The 23,270-nt window shown below is 43.7% G+C and overlaps 1 pseudogene; it reads left to right on the top strand.

Annotated features, from left to right (window-relative positions):
- LOC135524963 (cryptochrome-2-like) overlaps positions 1 to 23,270 on the top strand; it is a 51,381-nt pseudogene that overhangs the window by 15,908 nt on the left and 12,203 nt on the right.

Consider the following 23,270-nt stretch of genomic DNA (forward strand, 5'->3'; position numbering starts at 1 on the left):
ATCTTGACTGCTAGTGCAATCCTAAAGGATAATTGTGAAGCGCTCCGAAATGGAAATGTGCTCTTCTGGAGTACACTCCTCAAAAAAATAAAGGGAACACTTAAACAACACAATGTAACTCCAAGTCAATCACACTTCTGTGAAATCAAACTGTCCACTTAGGAAGCAACACTGATTGACAATACATTTCACATGCTGTTGTGCAAATTAAATAGACAGGTGGAAATTATTAGCAAGACACCCCCAATAAAGGAGTGGTTCTGCAGGTGGGGACCACAGACCACTTCTCAGTTCCTATGCTTCCTGGCTGATGTTTTGGTCATTTTTGAATGCTGGCGGTGCTTTCACTCTAGTGGTAGCATGAGACGGAGTCTACAACCCACACATGTGGCTCAGGTAGTGCAGCTCATCCAGGATGGCACATCAATGCGAGGTTTGCTGTGTCTCTCAGCGTAGTGTCCAGAGCATGGAGGCGCTACCAGGAGACAGGCCAGTACATCAGGAGACGTAGAGGAGGCCGTAGGAGGGCAACAACCCAGCAGCAGGACCGCTACCTCTGCCTTTGTGCAAGGAGGAGCACTGCCAGAGCCCTGCAAAATGACCACCAGCAGGCCACAAATGTGCATGTGTCTGCTCAAACAATCAGAAACAGACTCCATCAGGGTGGTATGAGGGCCCGATGTCCACAGGTGGGGGTTGTGCTTACAGCCCAACACCGTGCAGGACGTTTGGCATTTGCCAGAGAACACCAAGAATGGCAAATTTGCCACTGGCGCCCTGTGCTCTTCACAGATGAAAGCAGGTTCACACTGAGCACGTGACAGACGTGACAGAGCCACGTTGCACCACAGACTGTCCAGGAGTTGGCGGATGCTTTAGTCCAGGTCTGGGAGGAGACCCCTCAGGAGACCATCCGCCACCTCATCAGGAGCATGCCCAGGCGTTGTATGGATGTCATACAGGCAGGTGGAGGCCACACACACTACTGAGCCTCATTTTGACTTGTTTTTAGGACATTACATCAAAGTTGGATCAGCCTGTAGTGTGGTTTTCCACTTTAATTTTGAGTGTGACTCCAAATCCAGACCTCCATGGGTTGATAAATTTGATTTCCATTGATCATTTTTGTTTGATTTTGTTGTCAGCACATTCAACTATGCAAAGAAAAAAGTATTTAATAAGAATATTTCATTCATTCAGATCTAGGATGTGTTATTTTAGTGTTCCCTTTATTTTTTTGAGCAGTGTATACATTTTTATTTTTTGTATTTTTTTATTTCACCTTTATTTAACCAGGTAGGCTAGTTGAGAACAAGTTCTCAGTTGCAACTGCGACCTGGCCAAGATAAAGCATAGCAGTGTGAACAGACAACACAGAGTTACACATGGAGTAAACAATTAACAAGTCAATAACACAGTAGAAAAAAGTCTATATACATTGTGTGCAAAAGGCATGAGGAGGTAGGCGAATAATTACAATTTTACAGATTAGCACTGGAGTGATAAATGATCAGATGGTCATGTACAGGTAGAGATATAGGATGTGCAAAAGAGCAGAAAAGTAAATAAATAAAAACAGTATGGGGATGAGGTAGATTTGAAGATTAGTGGGTGATTTGGGACGAACCAAGCACTTGAGGTACATGCCCATGAAATCACCAAGCCAAACTGGGCCAAACTCTATGGCAGCATCCAAAGGGCTTGAACTGTCGAGCTCTCCCCGTAATATTTTTGCAAACTGATATGTGACACGTACTAATGCTAAAATAACATGCAAAACAGGAAAAATATATATGCAGTACCAGTGAAAGGTTTGGACACACCTACTCATTCCAGGGTTTTCCTTTATTTTTGCTATTTTCTACATTGTAGAATAATAGTGAAGACATCAAAACTATGAAATAACACAAATGGAATCATGTAGTAACCCAAAAGAATTTCAACAAATTCTTCAAAGTAGCCAACCTTTGCCTTGATGACAGCTTTGCATAATCTTGGCATTCTCTCAACCAGCTCCCCACATATGCTGAGCACTTGTTGACTGCTTTTCCTTCACTCTGCAGCCTGAAGGTGTGTTGGGTCATTATCCTGTTGAAAAACAAATTATAGTACCACTAAGCGAAAACCAGATGGGATGGCATATCGCTGCAGAATGCTGTGGTCGCAATGCTGGTTAAGTGTGCCTTTAATTCTAAATAAATCACAGACAGTGTGACCAGCAAAGCACCCCCACACCATCACACCTCCTCCTCCATGATTCACGGTGGGAACCACACATGCGGAGATCATTCGCTCACCTAAATCAAAATCAAATCAAATCAAATTTATTTATATAGCCCTTCATACATCAGCTGATATCTCAAAGTGCTGTACAGAAACCCAGCCTAAAACCCCAAACAGCAAGCAATGCAGGTGTAGAAGCACGGTGGTTAGGAAAAACTCCCTAGAAAGGCCAAAACCTAGGAAGAAACCTAGAGAGGAACCAGGCTATGTGGGGTGGCCAGTCCTCTTCTGGCTGTGCCGGGTAGAGATTATAACAGAACATGGCCAAGATGTTCAAATGTTCATAAATGACCAGCATGGTCGAATAATAATAAGGCAGAACAGTTTAAACTGGAGCAGCAGCACGGCCAGGTGGACTGGGGACAGCAAGGAGTCATCATGTCAGGTAGTCCTGGGGCATGGTCCTAGGGCTCAGGTCCTGAGAGAGAGAGAAAGAAAGAGAATTAGAGAGAGCATATGTGGGGTGGCCAGTCCTCTTCCGGCTGTGCCGGGTGGAGATTATAACAGAACATGGCCAAGATGTTCGAATGTTCATAAATGACCAGCATGGTCGAATAATAATAAGGTTGAACAGTTGAAACTGGAGCAGCAGCACGGCCAGGTGGACTGGGGACAGCAAGGAGTCATCATGTCAGGTAGTCCTGGGGCATGGTCCTTGGGCTCAGGTCCTCCGAGAGGAGAGAATTAGAGAACGCACACTTAGATTCACACAGGACACCGAATTGGACAGGAGAAGTACTCCAGATATAACAAACTGACCCCAGCCCCCCGACACATAAACTACTGCAGCATAAATACTGGAGGCTGAGACAGGAGGGGTCAGGAGACACTGTGGCCCCATCCGAGGACACCCCCGGACAGGGACAAACAGGAAGGATATAACCCCACCCACTTTGCCAAAGCACAGCCCCCACACCACTAGAGGGATATCTTCAACCACCAACTTACCATCCTGAGACAAAGCTGAGTATAGCCCGCAAAGATCTCCGTCACGGCACAACCCAAGGGGGGGTGCCAACCCAGACAGGATGACCACATCAGTGAATCAACCCACTCAGGTGACGCACCCCCTCCAGGGACGGCATGAGAGAGCCCCAGTAAGCCAGTGACTCAGCCCCTGTAATAGGGTTAGAGGCAGAGAATCCCAGTGGAAAGAGGGGAACCGGCCAGGCAGAGACAGCAAGGGTGCATCTACTCTGCATCTTACAAAGACAAGGCAGTCAGAACCAAAAATGAATGTCCATTGCTCGTGTTTCTTGGCCCAACAAGTCTCTTCTTACGATTAAGGAGAGTGCAGTTATCTCCAATGAATGTGTCCTCTGCAGCAGAGGTAACTCTGGGTCTTGCTTTCCTGTGGCGGTCCTCATGAGAGCCAGTTTCATCACAACGCTTGAGGGTTTTTGCAACTGCACTTGAAGAAACTTTCAAAGATCTTGAAATTTTCCAGATTGACAGACCTTCTTGTCTTAAAGTAATAATGGATGGTAAAGTAATAATGGATGGTAATTTCTCTGTTCTTGCCATAATTTGGACTTGGTCTTTTACCAAATAGGGCTATCTTCTGTATACCACCCCTACCTTGTCACAATACAGCTGATTGTCTCGAACACATTAAGGAGGAAAGAAATTCACCAATTAACTTTTAACAAGGCACAACTGTTCATTGAAATGCATTCCATGTGACTACCTCATGATGCTGGTTGAGAGAATGCCAAGAGTGTGCAAAGCTGTCATCAAGGCAAAGGGTAGCTACATTGAAGAATCTAAAATATATTTTTATTTGTTTAACACTTTTTTAGTTACTACATGATTCCATATGTGTTATTTCATAGTTTTGAAATCTTCACTATTATAAAAAAAATAGTAAATAGTAAAAACATTTAAGTAGAAAAACCCTGGAATGAGTAGGTGTGTCCAAACTTTTGACTGGTACTGTAGATTTTCATTACATGTTGTGCTAGGTCATGCATGACATCACCCCCTTCAGCTTCCTGTAAAAAAAATATAAAAAAAATACAGATATTTTCTTTCAATGTTGGGATAAAGTTTTCCAGGCAATTTTCCATTAAATCAAACCGGATTATGAGATGCCTTTATTTTTATCAGAATGCAGTGAACATTCTCTGTCTCTCTCTCTCACACACACACACACACACACACACACACACACACACACACACACACACACACACACACACACACACACACACACACACACACACACACACACACACACACACACACACACACACACACACACACACACACACAATAGAATATACAGGTCAGAAAATACTTTATTGCCCTCACATGGTAGTCTTTAATGAGGTCACCTCCATCTTCAGCCAGGTAGTCAATCAAGCAACGTAAGACCACTTCTCTTGTCTTCTCAAATGGGGGTACTGTTTGGGCTCTGAAATTAGGTATTCAACACAAACCACATACCATTCATTGCTCATTGCTCAGTAACACTGAACAAAAATTCCTCACTGAACTCACATCATGACCCTGATGTAGAATAAAATCACTGTTTTCATTGGATTGAATCTTGCATATGTGAAGGGTTGAAGTCTATGCATCCACTGATCCAAGTATCCCATATTACTAAAAGGCGTATAGTGCTTGGGTACTAAAGCAGGGGCTATGACTTAAATTGCAGCACCAAACATCAGCCAGCTAAACATAAAACAGTGAATTTCTCCTGATAATACTTTACCTGGAGTAACACATCCAGCATGACCCGCAATCTGTGTCCAAGTGCTCCTCCCTTGGAATGGAATAAGGACAGCAGCTTAGGGATGTACTGGTCCAACATGGCCATAAACCTTGGCTGAAGATGCTTTGTGGTGATCCTCTGGAATTCTTCATTTATCTGGAAGACAAATACTCAAACATCATCAATTAAGAGGTTTGTAATGGTACAGATAGTTCATTTGGTACTGTATCTTTTGGCTGCTGACTCACCTGAGAGGTTTCAAGCAGAGCAGGCATCTGCCTTTCATGTCTTTAACACTGGGACACTGGTTGAGGAAGTCCTGTCTTCGGTGCACAATGTCTTGGTCCACAATCTAGCAGTCTTAGATGGTAGCTAGTCTAATTAGTCAAAAGCTACTTTTAAAGATGCTGTGTGCGAAGTTCGGCCACTGGTTGAGAAAGTGGCCCTCACAAGCCAAATGTGATACCCGAAAATTGCGTACTACATCACACATGTGCACCACGTCTTTGCCATCGCTCTCTTTTTGCTCTCCCTCAGAGAGCCATTGAGCCTGCCTTGCAAACTGAGTGGTTCTCCACCATAATGAAAAGTGCTGGGCAAATGCCAACTCGCCAAACTTCTGCCGTGAGCTCTGGTAATGCTGGGCAGTGCATTATTCTAGTTAGTCTGGCTCATATAACAGGAAATCAGTATTCCTTGTATCCAAAATGGCTGACCACAAAATCATATGGATTCAACTAAAGATTGTATCTAATTGATGTAAGACATTAATTATGCATGTATTGAATGCTTATTGACGAATTCCAGCCAAAGCGAGAGGTTTCAAAAATATTTAGTCACCAACATTGTGGTCGGCATCTTTAATATTAAGGGTAATTCTGGCTTATGTTGCTGACAGATTAGACATCATACATTTCTAAATCCCTTTCATAATCATGATCCTACAATTGTCACGATCGTTTGTAGAAACGGACCAAGGCGCAAGTGTGATTACAGTTCCACCTAATTTATTAATTGTGAAACTTAACAAAAACAATAAACAAACAGCGAACCGTGACTACAGAGGTGCTACATACACTTACTCAAAATACAAAATTCAATATCCCACAAAACACAGGTGGAAAAAAGGCTACCTAAATATGATCCCCAATTAGAGACAAGGATTACCAGCTACCTCAAATTGGGAACCATATCAAGCACACCAACATAGAAATTTGAAAACTAGACCGCCACATAGAAATAATAAATTAGAACACCACGTAGAAATAATAGACTAGAACACCCCAGTCACACCCTGACCTACTATACCATAGAGAAACAATGGCTCTCAATGGTCAGGGCGTGACAACAGTTAGATGGTATATGTCATCACATGTTTGCTAAGTAGCCCACGCAAGTGCAATTAATGAATGCAGAGATGTACTGTACATAGCTTTTATTTTACATTTTTATTTCACCTTTATTTAACCAGGTAGGCCAGTTGAGAACAAGTTCTCATTTAAAACTGTGACCTGGCCAAGATAAATCAAAGCAGTGCGACACAAACACAGAGTTACACATGGAATAACCAAATGTACAGTCAATAACACAATAGAAAAGTCTATATACAGTGTGTGCAAATTAAGTAAGATTAGGGAGGTGAAGCAATAAATAGGCCGTAGTGGCGAAATAATGACAATTTAGCAAATGAACACTGGAGTGATAGATGTGCAGAAGATGAGTGTGCAAGTAGAGATACTGGGGTGCAAAGGAGCAAAACATTAAATTAAATAAATAACAATATGGGGGTGAGGTAATTGGACAGGGTATTTACAGATGGGCTATGTACAGGTGCAATGATCTGTAAGCTGCTCTGATAGCTGATGCTTAAAGTATGTGAGGGAGATATGAGTCTCCAGCTTCAGTGATTTTTGCAATTTGTTCCAGTCATTGGCAGCATAGAACTGGAAGGAAAGGCAGCCAAAGGAGGAATTGGCTTTGGGGTGACCAGTGAAATATACCTGCTGGAGCGTGTGCTACGGGTGGGTGCTGCTATGGTGACCAGTGAGCTGAGATAAGGCGGGGCTTTACCTAGCAAAGACTTATAGATGACCTGGAGTCAGTGGGTTTGGCGACGAATATGAAGTGAAGGCCAGCCAACGAGAGGATACAGGTCGCAGTAGTGGGTAGTATAGTGGGGCAAAAAAGCATTTAGTCAGCCACCAATTGTGGAAGTTCTCCCACTGAAAAAGATGAGAGAGGCCTGTAATTTTCATCATAGGTACTCTTCAACTATGACAGACAAAAAGAGAAAAAAAATCCAGAAAATCACATTGTAGGATTTTTTATGAATTTATTTGCAAATTATGGTGGAAAATAAGTATTTGGTCACCTACAATCAAGCAAGATTTCTGGCTCTCACAAACACAGGCTAACAAGTTGAATCAGCAAAACAGAATTGGCTCCAAAACCACCATAAAAAAAGCCAGACTACGGTTTTCAACTGCACATGGGGATAAAGATCGTACTTTTTGGAGAAATTTCCTCTGGCCCGATGAAACAAAAATAGATCCGTTTGGCCATAATGACCATCGTTATGTGTGGAGGAAAAAGGGGGAGACTTGCAAGCCGAAGAACACCATCCCAACCGTGAATCATGGGGGTTGCAGCATCATGTTGTGGAGGTGCTTTGCTGCAGGAGGGACTGGTGCACTTCACAAAATAGATGGCATCATGAGGAAGGGAAAATTATGTGGATATATTGAAGCACCATCTCAAGACATCAGTCAAGAAGTTAAAGTTTGGTTTTAAATGGGTCTTCCAAATGGACAATGACCCCAGGCATACTTCCAAAGTTGTGGCAAAATGGCTTAAGGACAACAAAGTCAAGGTATTGGAGTAGCCATCACAACGCCCTGACCTCAATCCAATAGAAAAGTTGTTGGCAGAACTGGAAAAGTGTGTGCAAGCAAGGAGGCCTACAAACCTGATTAAGTTACACCAGCTCTGTCAGTAGGAATGGGCCAAAATTCACCCAACATATTTTGGGAAGCTTGTGGAAAGCTACCAGAAACATTTGACCCAAGTTAATCAATTTAAAGGCATTGCTACCAAATACGAATTGAGTGTAATTTCTGACCTACTGGGAATGTGATGAAAGAGATAAAATCAGAAAGAAATCATTCTCTCTGACATTTCACAATCTTACATTAAACTGGTGATCCTAACTGACCTCACACAGGGAATGTTTACTGGGATTAAATGTGAAAAACTACTGAGTTTAAATGTATTTGGCTAAGGTGTATGTAAACTTCCGACTTCAACTGTAAACACACTACATGGCCAAAATAATGTGGACACCTGCTGGTTGAACATCTCATTCCAAAATCGTAGGCATCAATATAGAGTTGGTCCCCCCATAGCTGCTATAACAGCCTCCACTCTTCTGGGAAGGCTTTCCACTAGATGTTGGAACATTGTTGCGGGGACTTGCTTCCATTCAGCCACAAGAGCCTTAGTGAGGTTGGGCACAGATGTTGGGAGATTAGTTTTTCTACTTGCACAAATGCACACACATACACGCGCAGACAGAAATCAGAACCATGGACAGCCACATCATATTTAGCTTACGTTGATTGTCTTTGGTGTCTTTTAGTTGTCAATGTATTAGACTAAGCAGAGGTGATGTGATGAAGTTGAAATGGTGCTGGAATAGTGGAGGTAGCTCCTGTTCTTTTTCTGTTTTCCCCTTACAAGAAAATATTACAGCCAGAGTGCAGTATAACTGCAGTACACTGTAATCTAACTGTAGTTAGAATACAGTATAACTGCAGCACACTGTCATCTAACTGGAGTTAGAATACAGTAGAACTGCAGTACACTGTCATCTAACTGGAGTTAGAATACAGTAGAACTGCAGCAGGCTGTATATACTGCGTCCAAATACTGCAGTAATGTTGCAGTGTAACTGCAGTTACAGTGCAGTATAACTGCAGTTAAATTGCAGTACACTGGAGTTATTCTGTAATCACTGCGTCCAAAGTACCACAGTCGACTGCAGTTACTGCACTTTTACTGCAGTTTCAAAACTGCAATCTTTTTTCGTAACGGTCTAAATCAATAGTTGTTTAGTGGTCCGAAAGTGTCGGAAACATTAACTTGGTTGACCCTGTTGTAGGTCATGTATCTGTCTGCTACTCTACATGCAATATGCTTTGTGGACTTCACTGGCCAGAGCTTTTGTGCTAAAACAAAAGGTGTGGTTGAAGTTTCTCATTATTGCAATTTTTGCTTCTGCATGAGTACTACAAATCACTCAATTTTAAATCTTTATTGCAAGGTAATTCGACTGCACATGTTAATGCAAATGCTCAACATCTATCTTATACTGCTACCTGCTGGGAGTTTTGGGAATTTGACTAAACTATTTGAAATTGTGCTGTATTTGGTAGTCTGCACATGAAACATCGAAATATTACCGGGAGCCACCAATCAAGGCTTTGCGAGCTGCTCAATGACTATGCCTGGCCTAACACAACACAGCCTACAACTCAGACACCTTAATTTCCTCCGCAAAGAAATAAACTGTACACTGAGAATATGCATCAACCTGCTTATTAATTACCCATATTTTCTACCATGCAATGAGTTTGTTCATGCATGAGACGAGATGATGAATCACCATTAGTCTTGTGAGGTGCCTATGAGAAGAAAATGTTTTCCACCTTTCAGAGATAGAGCCTATGGTTAATAAGTAAATCAAGCCACACTGAACAACCTGTAAAGAACTAAGTGGTCTGATGCCAGTCACATGGTTTTCACCTGTTCTAAGAAATGGCACTTTTGTATGTCTCAATTCATCTCTGAAAGGTTGATAACTAAGAGGAGAGAGAAAACATCACTCTTTTGACAGTTGGGCAAAGATTGTCTCACAGACTTTTAGGCTGATTGTCATAATACAATCATTCAGAAGTGATGTGCTTGTGAACAGCCACTTTGCCAAACTTTGAGATGTCCAATTGACAGCGCTAGATGACATGTTGTGAACGTGTAGTGGGTGAAGCACCGACCAGCCGGTTAGAGAAAGGGTTGCTTATGCAAGAGTCCTTCAGGTCTGAGAGCAGTCAGCACATTTCACATTCAGCTGTAAGCTCTTATCACCATTGTGTGTATAGCAGCAGGGCCTAGATGGTTGAATAGCCATCAACATCAGATGTCTATAAAACTCCAATAACAGCCCCTCTTCAGAAGTACAGATACAGTGCACACTGCTGCCTATTCTGACAGTGAATGCAGTGATAGTGATAAAATTGTTCTGCACAGAGATGTGATCACTATAGGAGATTGCTGCATCTATTCAGCCACTGCTTCAACAGATAAGCAGGGTTTTATTGGATCAAAAGGGGCTTAGGTGGTGGGCGTGGCACGTGGCGAGGCAATGGGTGCTGTCGGCAAATGTCTTGCAGTTCTACACATTTTGCCATGGAGCTGAGAGAACATTTTGGTTAATGCGGTGTTCTTTTGCTCCAACATAGTTCTCTAAGATTATATATATTTATTTAAAACATATAGGTACATGATCTTTTCTACATACCGTATATCAGGTTTTAGCTTTTTCCCATTCCAGAATTTTGATTTCAATGGCAGAACAATCCCTGGAGGATGTTTAGATGGTTCTGTGACTAGTAAGAAACCACTGGTTGCAACAAGCACTGATAGAGAATACTCTGTTTTCCCTCATCTTAATAAAAACATTGACTTACGTGTACACTCTGGCAACCTGTCATGCTGCCTGGGCACACAGTAGATATAGGCCCAATAAATAGGTGAATACAAAATGTGTTTTCCTGAAGACGCATTAAGATTGATTTCTCTGCCCTAGTAGGTACAAAATTGTGTCAATGTCATGCAGGCGCAAACAGTATTGTTAAGTTCTGATCTGTATGTCTGGGAGATATGGCTAGTCTGGCGTATCTGTCAACAGATAGTCCCAAAAACCTCACTGAATAATGATCTCAACCCCAATACATACTTTTTTATTTATTTTATTTATTTCACCTTTATTTAACCAGGTAGGCAAGTTGAGAACAAGTTCTCATTTACAATTGCGGCCTGGCCAAGATAAAGCAAAGCAGTTCGACACATACAACGACACAGAGTTACACATGGAGTAAAACAAACATTCAGTCAATAATACAGTATCAACAAGTCTATATACGATGTGAGCAAATGAGGTGAGATAAGGGAGGTAAAGGCAAAAAAAGGCCATGGTGGCAAAGTAAATACAATATAGCAAGTAAAACACTGGAATGGTAGATTTGCAATGGTAGAATGTGCAAAGTAGAAATAAAAATAATGGGGTGCAAAGGAGCAAAATAAATAAATTAAATTAAATACAGTAGGGAAAGAGGTAGTTGTTTGGGCTAAAATATAGGTGGGCTATGTACAGTAGGTGGGCTTTGTAAAGTGGCTGTTCCACTGGATGTCAGAAGGTGAATTCACCAATTTGTAAGTCGCTCTGGATAAGAGCGTCTGCTAAATGACTTAAATGTAATGTTAAATGTACAGGTGCAGTAATCTGTGAGCTGCTCTGACATTTGGTGCTTAAAGCTAGTGAGGGAGATAAGTGTTTCCAGTTTCAGAGATTTTTGTAGTTCGTTCCAGTCATTGGCAGCAGAGAACTGGAAGGAGAGGCGGCCAAAGAAAGAATTGGTTTTGGGGGTGACTAGAGAGATATACCTGCTGGAGCGTGTGCTACAGGTGGGAGATGCTATGGTGACCAGCGAGCTGAGATAAGGGGGAACTTTACCTAGCAGGGTCTTGGAGATGACATGGAGCCAGTGGGTTTGGCAAAGAGTATGAAGCGAGGGCCAGCCAACGAGAGTGTACAGGTCGCAATGGTGGGTAGTATATGGGGCTTTGGTGACAAAACGGATTGCACTGTGATAGACTGCATCCAATTTGTTGAGTAGGGTATTGGAGGCTATTTTGTAAATGACATCGCCAAAGTCGAGGATTGGTAGGATGGTCAGTTTTACAAGGGTATGTTTGGCAGCATGAGTGAAGGATGCTTTGTTGTGAAATAGGAAGCCAATTCTAGATTTAACTTTGGATTGATGATGTTTGATATGGGTCTGGAAAGAGAGTTTACAGTCTAACCAGACACCTAAGTATTTGTAGTTGTCCACGTATGCTAAGTCAGAGCCGTCCAGAGTAGTGATGTTGGACAGGCGGGCAGGTGCGGGTAGCGATCGGTTGAAGAGCATGCATTTAGTTTTACTTGTATTTAAGAGCAATTGGAGGCCACGGAAGGAGAGTTGTATGGCATTGAAGTTTGCCTGGAGGGTTGTTAACACAGTGTCCAAAGAAGGGCCAGAAGTATACAGAATGGTGTCGTCTGCGTAGATGTGGATCAGAGACTCACCAGCAGCAAGAGCGACCTCATTGATGTATACAGAGAAGAGAGTCGGTCCAAGAATTGAACCCTGTGGCACCCCCATAGAGACTGCCAGAGGTCCGGACAGCAGACCCTCCGATTTGACACACTGAACTCTATCAGAGAAGTAGTTGGTGAACCAGGCGAGGCAATCATTTGAGAAACCAAGGCTGTCGAGTCTGCCGATGAGGATGTGGTGATTGACAGAGTCGAAAGCCTTGGCCAGATTAATGAACACGGCTGCACAGTAATGTTTCTTATCGATGGCGGTTAAGATATTGTTTAGGACCTTGAGCGTGGCTGAGGTGCACCCATGACCAGGTCTGAAACCAGATTGCATAGCAGAGAAGGTATGGTAAGATTCGAAATGGTCGGTAATCTGTTTGTTGACTTGGCTTTGGAAGACCTTAGAAAGGCATGGTAGGATAGATATAGGTCTGTAGCAGTTTGGGTCAAGAGTGTCCCCCTTTGAAGAGGGGGATGACCGCAGCTGCTTTCCAATCTTTGGGAATCTCAGACGACACGAAAGAGAGGTTGAACAGGCTAGTAATAGGGGTGGCAACAATTTCGGCAGATAATTTTAGAAAGAAAGGGTCCAGATTGTCTATACTATATGTCATGTTATCATTTCTCATCCTCTCTCATTTTTAAAAATGTATATAAAAAAATACCTTTATTTAACTAGGCAAGTCAGTTAACTTCTTGAAACTCCCCATCCCGGATCCAGGTTTGTGACTAAAGCCTCAGGCTCATTAGCATAACGCAACGTTAACGATTTCTGAAAATCGCAAATAAAATGAAAATAATGCGTCTGCTCTCAAGCTTAGCCTTTTCTTAACAACACTGTCATCTCAGATTTTCAAAATATGCTTTTGAACCATAGAAATTGACTAATTTGTGTAAGAGTATGCAAAGCTAGCATACCATTTTGAGTAGCATTTAGCACGCAACATTTTCACAAAAAACAGATAACCAAATAAATAAAATCATTTACCTTTGAAGAGCTTCTGATGTTTTCAATGAGGAGACTCTCAGTTACATACCAAATGCGCAGTTTTTCCTGAAAGCGTCTGTGTGTAGGAGAAATCGTTCCGTTTTCTACATTGCGTCTGGCAACCGAAACAAACCGAAAATTCAGTCACCTACAACGTAAAACTTTTTCCGGATTAACTACATAATATCGACCGAAACATGGCAAACGTTGTTTGGAATCAATCCTCAAGGTGTTTTTTCACATATCTCTTCATTGATATGCAGTTCGTGGAAGCTTGCTTTCCTCTCTGTATCCCATGGAAAAATACTGGCAGGTGACTTTTGCGCACCAATTTCGGCGCAGGACACCGGGCGGACACCTGGTAAATGTGGTCTTTTATGGTCAATCTTCCAATGATCTGCCTACAAATACGTCACAATGCTGCAGACACCTTGGGGAAACGACAGAAAGGGCAGGCTCATTCCTCTCGCATTCACAGCCATATAAGGAGACAATGGAAAACAGAGCCTCAAAAATCCTGCTCATTTCCTGGATGCCATCTCATCTTGGTTTTGCCTGAAGCTCACGTTCTAGGGCACGCACAGAGAATATCTTGGTCGTTCTGGACACGTCAGAGTGTTTTCTTTCGAATGCTATCAATTATATGCATAGTCGAGCATCTTTTTGTGACAAAATATCTTGTTTAAAACGGGAACGTTTTTCATCCAAAAATGAAATAGCGCCCCCATAGATGTAAGAGGTTAAGAACAAATTCTTATTTTCAATGACAGCCTAGGAAAGTGGGTTAACTGACTGTTCAGGGGCAGAAGGATAGATTTGTACCTTGTCAGCTCGGGAACTTCAAACCTTTCGGTTACTAGTCCAACAGCTCTAACCACTAGGCTACCCTGCCGCCCCAATATCCACCTCTATACCCGTCTCTATCCCTCCTCCTACCTTTGTATTCTCTGTAGGAGTGGAACATCACCCAGGAGAGAGATGAATCCATCATTAAAATGGCCAAGGAGTTTGTAGTGGAGCCAATAGTGGGGAATTCTCACACACTCTACAACTTGGACAGGTTAGTCACTCACTGTCACACTCAGTAGGAAGGGTCCAATAAGTGAAATGCTTCTCTCCGTGATAGTGCTTACCTGCAAAAATCGCTGAAGCTGGAGACTTATATTTCCCTCACTAACTTTAAACATCAGCTATCCAAGCAGCTAACTGATCGCTGCAGCTGTACATAGCCTACCTCATCCCCATATTGTTTTTATTTACTTTTCTGCTATTTTGCACACCAGTATTTCTACTTGCACATCATCATAAGCACATCTGCTCATCTATCTCTCCAGTGTTCATTTGCTACGTTGTAATTACTTGTTACTATGGCCTATTTATTGCTTTACCTCCTCACGCCTTTTGCACACACTGTATATAGACTCTATTGTGTTATTGACTGTACGCTTGTTCATTCCATGTGTAACTCTGTGTTGTTGTTTGTGTCGCACTGCTTTGCTTTATATTGGCCAGGCCTCAGTTGTAAATGAGAACTTGTTCTCAACTAGCCTACCTTGTGAAAAAGATAAAAAATAATAATAATGTAAAAACCTAGTCACAAATCTGTTTGTGCTCTGTAGCCAGAGGACAATGACCATAGGAGTTAATAAGATGACATAAACAGATCTGGGACCAGGCTAGTGCTTACCTACCCATGTCATTGGAAGTTATGTCTCCCAATTCTGATTAGTCCGATAACTGTACATTCAATAGTGATTTGAATAGTGTTTGAATTTTGAGCTCAAACTGTTTCCGGTTGGCATATTCAACACGGTTGATTGCTGGATAGAGAAGAGCCAACTGGAAAATAAGAGTGTAAATTGAGAAAATGCTAGCGGGTAGGGAAACGGCACATCTAAGAACATGTCCAATTATAGGCCGTGAACACTGAGTTTTCGGGAGAGGAGGAGGACGCACGGAATACATAGTTTGAACATGTCAACCATATCTTTAGTGTACAACATGACATTTCTCCCTCCATGTCAATGAAAGGGAAGCAGCAGCGGAGCAGTGGGAGCACTGAGCAGAAAAGTCCAGACTCAGGTTCCAGAAGATCCAGAACCCCAGGACAGTGTAAAGTGCAGTATTGGTGGGGTATTTTGCCCGGGAGGGATCAATAAGATTATCATTTCTACTTTCACATTTCCACAACTTCTATTGTCAGCACAGTAGCTTCCATTCAGCCTATGTTACTGTAACTAAACTAGAGCACAGTTGGTTACATAAATGTGATCGATGTTCGAAAGACACACATGCTGCGAGCAAAGCTCCGGAGGTCAAAGGGGGAAAAGCTCTCACTGATGTAGAACCAACTGAAAGAGTTTTGATGTTTTACTTCCTACAGCAGAGAGTCCCAAAGCTCAGTGGTGTCACACCACACAACGTGTGCAGGCTCCAAGCAGTGAGGAGATGAAATAGCTAAGCAGGGAGGCAGTCACCGTGCCAGACTTGGGAGTGGCGGCCCGGTAGGGTGGCAGTGCCAGGCCATTACAAACCATGTTTCTGCTGGAGACTCATGGGGGCTCTTGATACGCCTGTTTGGCTCGGCCCACAACAGGGAATGATCCAATAGGAAGGTCTGAAAGGCTCCAGCCAGCACCGATATAGATGACGTGCTGTAACTTCATCTGGACATGGTTAGGGAATGGCTATGTAGATACTGCCCGCTGTTCTATAATGAGTCATGATGCTGCCATTTTATTATCATTTGTTAAATATATATTTTATATGTACTTTGTTGTACATCCTGTATATGAGTAATGGAGAAGATGAATAACAACTTGATAACGATGATCAAATCAAGTACTATGACTATCATGACTATGTTTACTTTACAATTTGACTATAAATCATTTATACAGTAGGATTTTAGATTTTACTAAATGTAAAAACTACAGAATTTCAAAGACTGAAAAGTAAAACTGTATTGGCATTATGATGTTTTGAATTGTGCTGAGAAATTATGTACTGTGTAGTTAACTTGAAACAACCAGTTTGTTGATGTGCAAAGATTGCCAGATCAGAATCAATTGGCATTTAAAAATGTAATGCTCTATTTTAATCTTGAAATTATGTTTTAATCATTTCTACCTCTACATTTACAGTGCCTTCAAAAAGTATTCAGACCCCTTGACTTTTTCCACATTTTGATACATTACATTGATTGGAGTCCAATTGATTGTACATGATTTAGAAAGGCACACACCTGTCTATAAGTCCTACAGTTGACAGTGCATGTCAGCGCAAAAACCAAGCCATGAGGTCGAAGGAATTGTCTGTAGAGCTCCAAGACAGGATTGTGTCGAGGCACAGATCTGGGGAAGGGTACCAAATTAATTATGTAGCATTAAAGGTCCCCAAGAACACAGTGGCCTCCATCATTCTTAAATGGATGAAGTTTGAAACCATCAAGCTCTTCCTAGAGCTGGCTGTCCAGCCAAACTGAGCATTCGGGGGAGAATGGCCTTCGTCAGGAAGGTGACCAAGAACCCGTTGGTCACTCTGACAGAGTTCCAGAGTTCCTCTGTGGAGATGAGAGAACCATCCAGAAAGACAACCATCTCTGCAGCACTCTACCAATCAGGCCTATATGGTAGAGTGGCCAGACGGAAGCCACTCCTCAGTAAAAGGCACATGACAGCCCGCTTGGAGTTTGACAAAAGGCACCTAAAGACTCTCAGACCATGAGAAACAAGATTCTCTGGTCTGATGAAACCAAGATTGAACTCTTTGGTCTGAATGCCAAGCGTCACCTCTGGAGGAAACCTGGCACCATCCCTACGGTGAAGCATGGTGGTGGCAGCATCATGCTGTGGGGATGTTTTTCAGCGGCGGTGACTGGGAGACTAGTCAGGATCGGGGCACAGATGAACGGAGCAAAGTACAAACAGATCCTCGATGAAAACCTGCTCCGGAGTGCTCAGGACCTCAGACTGGGGTGAAGGTTCACCTTCCAACAGGACAACAACCCTAAGCACACAGACAACAGACAGACTTGAACACGATCAAACATCTCTGGAGAGACCTGAAAATGGCTGTGCAGCAACACTCCCCATCCAACCTGACAGAGCTTGAGAGAATCTGCAGAGAAGAATGGGAGAAACCCCTCAAATACAGGTGTGCCAAGCTTGTAGCGTCATACCAAAGAAGACATTTTTATTAACAGCATCATTTCCCCACACCAACAGTATTATTATTGACATTTCTACAAAGTTACCTCGGGCCAAGTATTCAGAAACTGTCTCAGAGTAGAAGTGCTAATCTAGGATCAGTTATGCCTTTGAGATAAATAATGAGTAAGATCACAAGAACAGGATAATCAAATCAAATCAAACTTTTGGGTAAGTGTACACCTTACCTAAAGGACCTGATCTTAGATCATCACTTACTCTGATTAGTTTCATGAATATGGGCCCAGATGTCAATGTTTTAATCCCACTGTCCCTCATGTTTCTGCTGTTATCAGGATAATTGAGAAGGACAGCGGCAGTCCTCTGCTGACCTTCAAGAAGTTCCAGGCCATAGGGAACAGGCTAGAGCTGCCTAGGAAACCCATGCCCACCATCACACAAGAACAACTGGACTGTAATCAATCAATCAGATGTATTTTTACAGTGGCTTCGGAAAGTATTCAAAACCCTGGACTTTTCCCACATTTTGTTGTTACAGCCTGAATTTAAAATGGATTGCATTTATATTTTGTGCCACTGGCCTACAATCAATACCCCATAATGTAAGCTTAAATGGCTTGAGTCAATAAGTATTCAACCCTTTGTTATGGGGGGAGGTTCTACAAAGCTAACATATGTAGTTGTTTTAAGATGGTCATACCAAGGATCATTTATTAAGGTATTTGATTTTGAATTTCAGGACCCTTTTAGGTATCAAACCAATTATTTGATGAAACATTGAATTTGGCCTTCTTGCTATTAACCCACAGAAACGCATTGAATAAAACATTTTAAACTGGTACCGGGCTAGCTTCAGATGGTTCCCGTGACGCTTGTGGGGGTTGTAGAGCAAAATTGAGAGCTTCATCTTTCCATTCCTTTCGTATTCGTTTGAACGCTACAGACATTTTGGTGAGAGGATTGATTTTCGGGATGTCTCATGTTCCGCAGATGTGGAAGGCCGCCATTGGTGCATGTGGTGGATATCTCTAGACAGATTTTGATGGGGATTTTTGTTTGTTTATGTGGGGCACAGACATCGAATCGAGGGGGTTAACCCTTGGTGCATGCATTATGCTTTGGATGGTGTATCAATACACCCAGTCATTACAAAGATACAGGCGTCCTTCCTAACTCCGTTTCTGGAAACCGCTCAGGGATTTCACAATGAGGCCAATGGTGACTTTAAAACAGACTTTAATGGCTGTGATAGGAGAAAACTGAGGATGAATCAACAAGATTATAGTTACTCCACAAAACTAACCTAATTGACAGAGTGAAAAGAAGGAAACCTGTACAGAATACAAATATTCCAAAACATTTTTCTGTTTTTTTTTATTTCACCTTTACATGCATCCTGTTTGCAACAAGGCACTTGTGATACTGCAAGAAATGTGGCAAAGCAATTACCTTTTTGTCCTGAATACAGTGTTATGTTTTGGGCAAATCCAATACAACACGTTACTGAGTACCACACTCCAAATGTTCAAGCATAGTGGTGACTGCATCATGTTATGGGTATGCTTGTAATTGTTAAGGACTGGGGAGTTTTTCCAGGATAAAAAATAAACGGAATGGAGCTAACCACAGGCAAAATCCTTAGGAAAACCTGGTTCAGTCTGCTTTCCACCAAAGACTGGGAGATTAATTCACCTTTCAGTGGGACAATGACCTAAGACACAAGGCCAAATCTACACTGGAGTTGCTTACCAAGAATGACAGGGAATGTTCCTGAGTGGCTGAGTTACCGGGTTGACTTAAATCTGCTTGAAAATATATTGCAAGACCTGAAAATGGTTGTCTAGTAATGATCAACAACCAACTTGACAGAGCTTAAAGAAACGTTTGAAGAATAATGCCCAAATATTGTACAATCTAGGTGTGCAAAGCTGTTTCGCCGTGATCACACCGACAGCGTTAAATCCATTTTAATCCCACTTTGTAACACAACAAAATGTAGAAAAAGTCAAGACTTTCTGAAGGCACTGTATAAATCCCCTTTTGCATCAGCAGTTGTCAGAAAGGGACTCCGACCGTATGGAAGTGGAGTCTTTTTTTAATGGAAGGTCATTTTAACTTGACCGAAATCTACTCTTTTTGTTTCATTAACACCTGGTGGAACAACAGTGTGATTGTACAGTATAATATAGTGCTTGACACATTTCCACCATTGTGATATCCAGAACTGTTACATCCTGTTATTCCTCACGTACTGTGTGCAGTACTGTTTGCAGTATTGTCTGTTGACAAGGAGAAATAGAGAGTCACAGTGTCCATGTACATTTGGTGCTTGTTATCTGACTGTGCTATACTTGTTCTCCGGGATTCAAGACTCAAGGACTGGACCCAGCGATGTGGAAGGGTGAGGAGTCTGAAGCACTGGAGACTCTACAAACACTTAGACAGAAAAGCCTGTGTGGCTAACTTTCAGTGGACCAGGATCAACACGTGTTCGCTGATCGCCATGTAATATTCATGTAAAATAATAGAATTGTAACGGCGTTCTTCGCTTGTCGAAAGAGAGTCGGACCGAAATGCAGCGTGTGACGTAGAAGTCCGTCACTGGCCGCGGGCAGCATTTGGTTCTTTAACGCACACACATATTCATCACTCCTCCCTGCGCCATTATAAGATAAGTTAACAATGTGGGTCGACACACAAATTAACTTCTGTCTTGGTGCATGCATTTCACACTTGTCAATGCTCATATTTGAGAGATACAATTATTATACTTATCAATGTTGTGGATGAGCGCATTGTTTGTTTGTTCTGTTCCTCTCTCTCCATCTCTGTAGCTTCCGGGTATGCTGGAAAAGGACCCGAGCTAAGGGAATTGGGTTGGCTTTATAGTGCCTGTCCCAAATGGCTCATTAATGCATATGGGCATATTGAAAGATATTGTCAGTAGTGATGTAATGTTGTAAATGTTATGTTGTGATATTGTTTAAAACCGTGTTGCAATGTATATCCTTTAGTATGTTTAGTTCATGGAAAATGTAGGTTTCTATTGTTAATTGATTAATTAATTAGGGTTAATTGTTCTGAGGGGAGGGGCTAGCCCTACAAAAGGAGCCTCTCTTTCAGTCATAGAGAGGCAGTTTGGATTGAGCTGTGGATGGGGCAGCATTGTTTTTAAGCTGTCCCATAAGGTAGACGTTGATGGCAGTACTGTTGTTTTTTGTTCCGGAATCACTTGTAAATAAACACCTTTGCACAGAAGAACTTTTGCGGTTCCGCCATCTTTTTATTTTGATAGAGGTTAGGTTATCCAGTTTAGCCTTCTGGCCTACTCTACGTGACACAGCGTGTTGGTTACTCATGTTTTTAATGAAGAAAAAACGGAACGATACATGAAATAACTAATAAATACAAAACAACAAAACAGAACGTGAAACCTAATTACAGCCTATCTGGTGAAACTACACAGAGACAGGAACAATCACCCACGAAATACACAGTGAAACCCAGGCTACCTAAATACGGTTCCCCATCAGAGACAACAGGAATCACCTGACTCTGATTGAGAACCGCCTCAGGCAGCCAAACCTAAACTAAACACACCCCTAATCAACCACAATCCCAATGCCTGACCAACTAATCATCTAGAACACAAAATACTAAGACCAAGGCGTGACAGGACCCCCCCCCCCCTAAGGTGCGGACTCCCGGATGCACCTCAAAACCATAGGGAGGGTCCGGGTGGGCGTCTGTCCATGGTGGCGGTTCCGGCTCGGGACGTGGACCCCACTCCATAAATGTCATAGTTCCTCCCCTTCGCGTCCTGGGATAATCCACCCTCGCCGCCGACCATGGCCTAATAGTCCTCACCCAGAACCCCACTGAACTGAGGAGTAGCTCGTGACTGAGGGGCAGCTCGGGACTGAAGCAGCTCGGGACTGAGGGGAAACTCAGCAATGAGGGGCAGCTCGGGACTGAGGGGCAGCCCAGCACTGAGAGGAAGCCCAGCCAGGCAGTTGAATCCGGCAGATCCTGGCTGGCTGGCAGTTCTGGCAGATCCTGGCTGACTGGCGGATCTGGAAGATTCTGGTTGACTAGCAGATCTGGAAGAGTCTGGTTGACTAGCAGATCTGGAAGAGTCTGGTTGACTAGCAGATCTGGAAGAGTCTGGTTGACTAGCAGATCTGGAAGAGTCTAGTTGACTGGCAGATCTGGAAGAGTCTGGCTGACTGGCGGATCTGGAAGAGTCTGGCTGACTGGCGGATCTGGAAGAGTCTGGCTGACTGGCAGATCTGGAAGAGTCTGGCTGACTGGCAGATCTGGAAAAGTCTGACTGACTGGCAGATCTGGAAGAGTCTGATTGACTGGCAGATCTGGAAGAGTCTGGTTGACTGGCAGATCTGGAAGAGTCTGGTTGACTGGCAGATCTGGAAGAGTCTGGTTGACTGGCAGATCTGGAAGAGTCTGGCTGACTGGCAGATCTGGAAGAGTCTGGCTGACTGGCAGATCTGGAAGAGTCTGGCTGACTGGCAGATCTGGAAGAGTCTGGCTGACTGGCGGATCCTGGCAGACTGACGGCTCTGGCTGCTTCATGCTGACTGACGGCTCTGGCTGCTCCATGCTGACTGGCGGCTCTGGCGGCTTCTTGCAGACTGACAGCTCTGACTGTTCCATGCAGACTGGCAGCTCCTAGCAGACTGGCAGCTCCTTGCAGACTGGCAGCTCCTTGCAAACTCGCAGCTCCTTGCAAACTGGCAGCTCCTTGCAGACTGGCAGCTCCTTGCAGACTGGCAGCTCCATGCAGACTGGCAACTCCTTGCAGACTGGCAGCTCATTGCAGACTGGCAGCTCCTTGCAGACTGGCAGCTCCATGCAGACTAGCAGCTCCATGCAGACTGGCAGCTCTGGCAGCTCCTTGCAGACTGGCAGCTCCATGCAGACTGGCAACTCCTTGCAGACTGGCAGCTCATTGCAGACTGGCAGCTCCTTGCAGACTGGCAGCTCCATGCAGACTAGCAGCTCCATGCAGACTGGCAGCTCTGGCAGCTCCTTGCAGACTGGCAGCTCCTTGCAGACTGGCAGCTCTAGCTGCTCCATGCAGACTGGCAGCTCTGGCTGCTCCATGCAGACTGGCAGCTCTAGCTGCTCCATGCAGACTGGCAGCTCTGGCTGCTCCGAACAGGCAGGGGGCTCCGGCAGCGCTGTAGAGGAGGAAGGCTCTAGAAGCGCTGAACAGGCGGGAGGCTCCGGCAGCGCAGGAGAGGAGAAAGGCTCTAGAAGCGCTGAACAGGCGGGAGGCTCTGGCAGCGCAGGAGAGGAGAAAGGCTCCGACAGCGCAGGAGAGGAGAAGCGCACTGTAGGCCTGATGCGTGGTGCTGGCACTGGTGGTATTGGGCCGAGGACACGCACAGGAAGCCTGGTGCGGAGAGCTGCTACCGGAGGACTGGGGTGTGGGGGTGGTACTGGATAGACCGGACCGTGCAGGCGCACTGGAGCTCTTGAGCACCGAGCCTGCCCAACCTTACCCGGTTGAATACTCTCGGTCGCCCTGGCAGTGCGGCGAGGTGGAATAGCCCGCACTGGGCTATGTAGGCGAACCGGAGACACCGAGCGCAAGGCTGGTGCCATGTAAGCCGGCCCAAGGAGACGCACTGGGGACCAGGTGCGTAGAGCCGGCTTCATGGCATTTGGCTCGAC

The sequence above is a fragment of the Oncorhynchus masou genome, chromosome 31 (assembly GCF_036934945.1).
Source record: "Oncorhynchus masou masou isolate Uvic2021 chromosome 31, UVic_Omas_1.1, whole genome shotgun sequence".
Taxonomy (NCBI): domain Eukaryota; kingdom Metazoa; phylum Chordata; class Actinopteri; order Salmoniformes; family Salmonidae; genus Oncorhynchus; species Oncorhynchus masou.